At 34.4% G+C, this 7,989-nt stretch overlaps 1 long non-coding RNA gene across 1 annotated transcript; it reads left to right on the top strand.

Moving 5' to 3' along the window:
* The first annotated feature begins 5,226 nt into the window (after nucleotides 1–5,226).
* Nucleotides 5,227–7,673, top strand: LOC147067000 (uncharacterized). The gene is made up of 3 exons (XR_015071527.1): nucleotides 5,227–6,796; nucleotides 6,906–7,203; nucleotides 7,307–7,673. It is a non-coding gene; the product is annotated as an uncharacterized LOC147067000 (long non-coding RNA).
* Nucleotides 7,674–7,989: the final 316 nt, after the last annotated feature.

Raw genomic sequence — 7,989 nt, 5'->3', positions numbered from 1 at the left:
TTTCTAAATGTTTGTGGGGGATAGCTATGTCTACACGTCTTGTTCATTTCGTCATCCAGTTCGCTTCAACTTTTTCATTCTGTTTTTAACACCGAGTAGTTTTGCACATGCGTTAGATTGAAGTGTTGGGTCCAACACCGTTGGGCCACTTTCTGTAGTAGGCAATGGTTGGACGTCCTCCGCCAACTACACTTTGTACATCGAATAGCTTTCAAATTTTCATGGGAAGCAGTATTGCCATCTTTTTATATACTGATTATAATACAAAGATGTAAAAAGTATAGTAGGTATTTCTGAAAAAAAACCAGTAGGTAGGTACCTAGTACACAGAACATTTTTCACTTTGAATCCTTCAAAATTATAGGCCTATTTAAATTACTATTATACATTGACGTGATGTCGAACAAAAATCCAATACTTACTCGACATCTTGAAACTGGTTCGAGACGAATCAATGCGCACGCTACGCATGCCCTGCGATGCGTTCCTCTAGCGAACGAAAAAATGCACGAGTGTAGACATTGCTTTTAGGATCTTCCTTGGGGCGGACCTGGCCCTGGCTCACATCAATGGGTGTACGTACAACATGAAAGTGATCGTGATATGGAAGTGGCATTCAAGACCAGCCAATAGATACTTATTATTGACCTTTGGTATTACTATGTTCTTTACCCCTGAGTATTCGTCTGGATCTAGATCTGCCCCATACTAATGGGGTTAAGAATGATTGACAGCTGACAGCCAGTGACAGCGGTCAACGAGAAGCAAACAGCAAGGCTATTATTTAGCTTGGCGCTGGATATAACGAAAAACTATTCTTATAGCAGCTATAACACTCTATAATATCATCAATTTCAAGTTAGGTATGAATGTTATGCGCAAGGTGACGCAATAATCCCTCTAATACAGATTACATAATATTAAAAACATTTGCAGGTTTATTGAACGGGGTGGTTTTTGACTCTTCTTGACGAACCTTGTCCGGTAATTTGAAACGAAAATATTTATTCTATGAAGGTGTGTTATTAATAAATTAACCAATTGAACGATCGTAAACATTATATTATCATTTATACATCTATATCTCGTAATGCTGGGCAGACCATATACCCAAGTACTGCTTAATGTCGGCAGATAATTAAAGAAATGAGGTTAATACAATTTTTGATACTTTATATCTAAGAAATATCGTATTAAGTCCGCATGTTTCTTATTAGATATTTTTTCACCTGCGGCGCTGACAGACTGCCTGCCCTTCAGTAAATATGCGTGTCAGAAGTTTCTGTTTCAGACCATGTCCTATCCTAATAGGATCATATCGTCACTGTTCTGGCAGAAGACACTAATTCGAAAAAATGACATATTGAGTTAGTTATACCAAAGTGTTCCTTATTTCAAACTTTACTGTCTGGAAACCTTCTTAATAAATAAACAGTCTTTATTTTAAAGTCATCCTTTTTACGATTACTTAATAAACTCACATGATAGACCATTTCAAACATTTTAACAACTTCATAGTCAAATTACTCAAAACTAGTTTTCTCCAGTTAGTGTGTTCTGCCAGAACAGAGACGATATGGGCCTCCACAGGGTGGAGGTTTGTATTAACAGATTTTGTTTTTTTTACGAGAAAATGATGTCAGCCACTTGCTCAACTTATTACGTCCATACTCGGACTCACACACAAATTGAAAAACAATATGTGTACTTGCTAGACCCAGGATTCGAACCTGGGACCGACGGCGTTATAGGCCGACGCTTAAGCCGCGCGGCCATCCTGTGTGTACATTTTAATATTTTCGGAAAAATATTGAACATTCCGATTCATAAAATTTTCCATTTCGAGCGCTGCGTAGATCAAGCCGATTTACAGATGACAGAAATACCGAATTGACTTTTCATCGATCTTGCCAAATCGGTGATACGTATATATTTAAAAAAAACTAGCATTTATTTAAGAATAAGTACCTACTACTGTTTGTGCTTGATTAAATTAGAAAATTAAATTCGTAATAATATGTACATATTTGATAATACTTTCGATGGAATTCTGAGTGCTACCGTCTCAAATGGTTTAATAAGATTTTATAAATTTAAATTTCACTTATTTAGATTTACTAAAAGGTTAATAAGTACCTACCAAATGTAGTTATTATCAAATATTTATTTCAAATTAATGAATGTTCAATCTAAAATGGAACAACGCTATTCTAAAAATAAATATCATAGGAAGGTATCTCAAATAAAGGATGGGTAGGTACCTAATTTTTTATATCGCGAGTACCTATAAATGACTGTTTCGGTTTGAATGCTTTTCTGCATTTTGTGAATCTAACAAACGGTTTTAGCCATTTCTCACCGTACGATTACATAGTAAATATGACAGAGATTTTTATTATGTCACCGTGTCTCAAAATAATTTCTAAATTCAATATTTTACATAGGTACCTGCACGCATTTTACGTGGATCGCAAACTCGGATGTCATAAATAATATCCCAAAAGGAAAGCACTATTTAGAAATTATTGAAACTACAGAATAAATAATCTTTAAAAATATTATCTATTATAAAATGACCTACCTATGTTATAAAAGGAAATCAGACTTAGACACCGGACATCTGGAGTCCTTTTTTTTGGGACGGACTCGAATATTACAACATTTTTTAATTAAAAAATGCGTTAATAATTTATGGAACCTATGTTTTTCAGAAAAATAAGTTGTACGATGTAGTAGGTACAATGAAATATGAAATAAATGATATTGATAATATGTGCAAGAGACTTTATCGATACTTAATTATATAGAAACGCTGCTATTAGTAGATATACTATACTATTTAGAGAAATTAATGAAGCGCTTACGTATAGAGTGGAAGAATTAGTTGTTAATAGTAATATCTATAATATTTAATAATATTCCACTTTTTATATACCTATTATTGAAATCAAAGTTTAAAATTTCTACTAAACTACTTTTATTTTCACTATCAAATAACAAATCACACTTGCTCCCATAATGAGAAGGACCTGACAGCTAGTGTATTATTAAAATCGTACCAAATCTGAATGATTTCGTATATTATGTTGATACTACGAAAATATATAATATGAAAACATATTATTATATTATATGGATTTATGGATAGGTAAAATGGGGAATATCGGACCTACGTGGTTAATGAAACCCTTTAGAAAAAGTTTCGTACGAAAGATACTTCAAATCGTACTTTTGTGTTTCAAGCAAGTGGTTGGACATATTGAGATATTCAATTTTAATATATAGGTAGGTACTGATGTTGTAATGTTTTTTTTGACATTTTTATAGGCCATTTTCAAACACTTTATATTCATCATGCAAAATATGTAAGTACATGCGTTTTCTGTTAATTGCTACTCCCTAATACTATAAATTATATATCATAGTATTATTTCAATGAAATATATAAACCCGATATAATTATTTATTTCGGAAGTTATCAAAATGATACAATCATAATTAGTCGACATTGATACATTGTGTATATATAGTACCTAATACCATTGATAATAAATTATTTTATCAAGAAAATATTAGATATAAATAGGTATAACACAGTTGCAGTGCCTACCATTTGCCTTAACAAGTTGACCTTGGTTCTAATAGTTCATTGCTTTATCCAATATGGGAGTTCACACATGAAACTATAATTTGATGTTATAGTAATATGGTAGAAAAAACAAAAAAAACTTAACCTGCGCGTTTGTTAACTGATCTACGTATTTTCTTAAAATCCGAGATCACTTCAGTTTTGACGATTATGGATTATAGCTTAAAATTGTTTATTTGTTTTTATTTAGTGAGTAGGTATATTTCGTGATATTTCACATTAGCTGGTTCCATTGTTTACGGGAAATGACGTTTTAACGGGCTTACCTATTGAATGTATTAATAGTATGTAATATATTCATTACGGCTTTTCACAAACACTTCAGATAATCAAAATTTGTTTTTTACTTGATCCTTTACTAATAGGTAAGAAGGTTTTAACAATCTTTTATTATGTCAATGTGCATTTACGATCGGTGATGCGCATAGTGCACGAAGAAGCCAGAAGGCATAACCCGGTCGTAAATAATGACTAATAGAATACCTAGTACAAAACATAAATCAATTAGAATTTATTGATTAATATTTTTGCCACTCGTACCCGTTAGATATAGGGACCATTATACCACTTTCCTCTAGAAGGTATATAAGGTACTTTTAAACACTTTGTACATTTTGCATTTTTGTTTATTGTTATTAAATCTTAGTTGATATTATTCTTTTGACTTATTAACTTAAAAATAACAACAATGGATGAAATATAATATTAATAAATATTATAATATGTCACATATATAATATTGTGTAAGTATATCTAATATATAAAAATTAATATGTGTGTGTTTGTTTGTTCGTATTTAATGCGCAGCCATACCGTTCATCCGATTGCGATAAAACTTTGTCAACTTATTGCTTGCACTTGCGCGAAGAGTATAGGCTATACTAATATATAAAAATGAATGTCTGTCTGTATGTCTGTCTGTCTGTCTGTCTGTCCCGTATGCGTTCCTATACCATTCATCCGATTGCAATGAAATTTTGGTAAGTGGTTGTACGCACACCCATGAAGGTTTCTGAATTAGAAAAATCATCATCTTCTTCTTCTTCATTCTATTTTTTTTTATTCGTATGGTTCCTATACCATTCATCCGATTGCAATTAAATTTTGGTAAGTGGTTGTATGCACACCCATAAAGTTTCTGAATTAGAAAAATCATCATCTTCTTCTTCTTCTTCATTCTATCTTCTTTTATTCGTATGGTTCCTATACTATTCGTCCGATTGCAATGAAATTTTGGTAAGTGGTTGTATGCACACCCATGAAGGTTTCTGAATTAGAAAAATCATCATTTTCTTCTTCTTCTTCATTCTATCTTCTTTTATTCGTATGGTTCCTATACCATTCATCCGATTGCGATGAAACCTTTGTCAGTTATTGTGTTAACACCCGCAAAGGTTTCTGAAATAGTACAACCATCTTATTCTGCTTCTTCATTCTATCTTCTTTTATTCGTATGGTCCCTATACCATTCATCCGATTGCGATGAAACCTTCGTCAGTTGTTGTGGTAACACCCGCAAAGGTTTTTGAATTAGTACAACCATCTCTTCTTTTTCTTCTATTCTATATTCTTCTATTCGTATGCGTTCCTATTCCATTCATCCGATTGCAATAAAATTTTCGTCAGTAATTGTGCCAATACCCGCGAAGGTTTCTGAATTAGTACAACCATCTTCTTCTTCTTCTTCTTCTTCTTCATTCTATCTTCTTTTATTCGTATGGTCCCTATACCATTCATCCGATTGCGATGAAACCTTCATCAGTTGTTGTGGTAACACCCGCAATGGTTTTTGAATTAGTACAACTATCTTCTTCTTCTTCTATTCTATATTCTTCTATTCGTATGCGTTTCTATTCCATTCATCCGATTGCAATAAAATTTTTGTCAGTAATTGTGCCATGAATTAGTACAACCATCTTCTTTTTCTATTCTATTTTCTATTCGTATGCGTTCCTATACCATTCATCCGATTGCAATGAAATTTTGATCAAGTGTTGTGCTCACGCCGCAAAGGAATCTGAATTGTTACAACTATTTTATCTTCTTCTATTTGTATGCGTTCTTATACCATTCATCCGATTGCGATGAAATTTTGACCAGTTGTTGTGAGCACGCCCGCAAAGAGCTTTGAATTAGTACAACCATCTTCTTCTTTTTCTATTCGTATGCGTTCCTATACCATTCATCCGATTGCAATGAAAATTTGATTAAGTGTTGTGTTCACGCCCGCAAAGGTTTCTGAATTGATACAACCATTTCCTTCTTCTTTTTTTTCTATTCAATCTTCTTCTATTCGTATGCGTTCTTATACCATTCATCCAATTGCGATGAAATTTTGACCAGTTGTTGTGCGCAAGCCTGCGAAGGTTTCTGAATTAGTACAACCATCTTCTTCTTCTTCTATTCGTATGCGTTCCTATACCATTCGTCCGATTGCAATGAAACTTTGGTGAGTTGTCGTGCGCATACCCACAAAGATGTCTGAATTAGAAAATCATCTTCTACTTCTATTCGTATGCGTTCCTATACCATTCATCCGATTGCAATGACATTTTGATCAAGTGTTGTGCCTTTGCCCGCAAAGGTTTCTGAATTAGTACAATCATCTTTTTCTTCTTCTATTTGTATGCGTTCTTATGCCATTCATCCGATTGTGATGAAATTTTGACCAGTTGTTGTGCGCACGCCCGCAAATGTTTCTGAATTAGTAGAACCATTTTTTTCTTCTTCTATTTGTATGCGTTCTTATGCTATTCATCCGATTGTGATGAAATTTTGACCAGTTGTTGTGCGCACGCCCGCGAAGGTTTTTGAATTAGTACGACCATCATTTTCTTCTTCTATTCGTATGCGTACCTACACCATTCATCCGATTGCAATGAAACTTTGGTGAGTTGTCGTGCGCATACCCACAAAGATTTCTGAATTAGAAAATCATCTTCTACTTCTATTCGTATGCGTTCCTATACCATTCATCCTATTGCAATGACATTTTGATGAAGTGTTGTGCCCTTGCTCGCAAAGGTTTCTGAATTAGTACAATCATCTTTTTCTTCTTCTATTTGTATGCGTTCTTATGCCATTCATCCGATTGTGATGAAATTTTGACCAGTTGTTGTGCGCACGCCCGCAAAGGTTTCTGAATTAGTAGAACCATCTTTTTCTTCTATTTGTATGCGTTCTTATGCCATTCATCCGATTGTGATGAAATTTTGACCAGTTGTTGTGCGCACGCCCGCGAAGGTTTTTGAATTAGTACGACCATCATTTCCTTCTTCTATTCGTATGCGTACCTACACCATTCATCCGATTGCAATGAAACTTTGGTGAGTTGTCGTGCGCATACCCACAAAGATTTCTGAATTAGAAAATCATCTTCTACTTCTATTCGTATGCGTTCCTATACCATTCATCCGATTGCAATGACATTTTGATCAAGTGTTGTGCCCTTGCCCGCAAAGGTTTCTGAATTAGTACAATTATCTTTTTCTTCTTCTATTTGTATGCGTTCTTATGCCATTCATCCGATTGTGATGAAATTTTGACCAGTTGTTGTGCGCACGCCCGCAAATGTTTCTGAATTAGTAGAACCATCTTTTTCTTCTATTTGTATGCGTTCTTATGCCATTCATCCGATTGTGATGAAATTTTGACCAGTTGTTGTGCGCACGCCCGCGAAGGTTTTTGAATTAGTACGACCATCATTTCCTTCTTCTATTCGTATGCGTACCTACACCATTCATCCGATTGCAATGAAACTTTGGTGAGTTGTCGTGCGCATACCCACAAAGATTTCTGAATCAGAAAATCATCTTCTACTTCTATTCGTATGCGTTCCTATACCATTCATCCGATTGCAATGACATTTTGATCAAGTGTTGTGCCCTTGCCCGCAAAGGTTTCTGAATTAGTACAATCATCTTTTTCTTCTTCGATTTGTATGCATTCTTATGCCATTCATCCGATTGTGATGAAATTTTGACCAGTTGTTGTGCGCACGCCCGCAAAGGTTTCTGAATTAGTATAACCATATTTTTCTTCTTCTATTTGTATGCGTTCTTATGCCATTCATCCGATTGTGATGAAATTTTGACCAGTTGTTGTGCGCACGCCCGCAAAGGTTTTTCAATTAGTACGACCATCTTCTTCTTCTTCTATTCGTATGCGTTCCTATACCATTAATCCGATTGCAATGAAACTTTGGTGAGTTGTCATGCGCATGCTCACGAAGATTTCTGAATTAGAAGATCATCTTCTTCTACTATTCGTATGCGTTCCTATACCATTCATCCGATTGCGATGAAACTTTTATCAGTTGTGTGCGCACACCTGCGAAGGTT

Source organism: Rhyacophila brunnea, unplaced genomic scaffold (assembly GCF_057557595.1).
Source record: "Rhyacophila brunnea isolate RB1 unplaced genomic scaffold, BYU_Rbru_1.0 scaffold_4, whole genome shotgun sequence".
NCBI classification, from domain to species: domain Eukaryota; kingdom Metazoa; phylum Arthropoda; class Insecta; order Trichoptera; family Rhyacophilidae; genus Rhyacophila; species Rhyacophila brunnea.
This window is presented reverse-complemented; position numbering and strand designations above follow the sequence as displayed.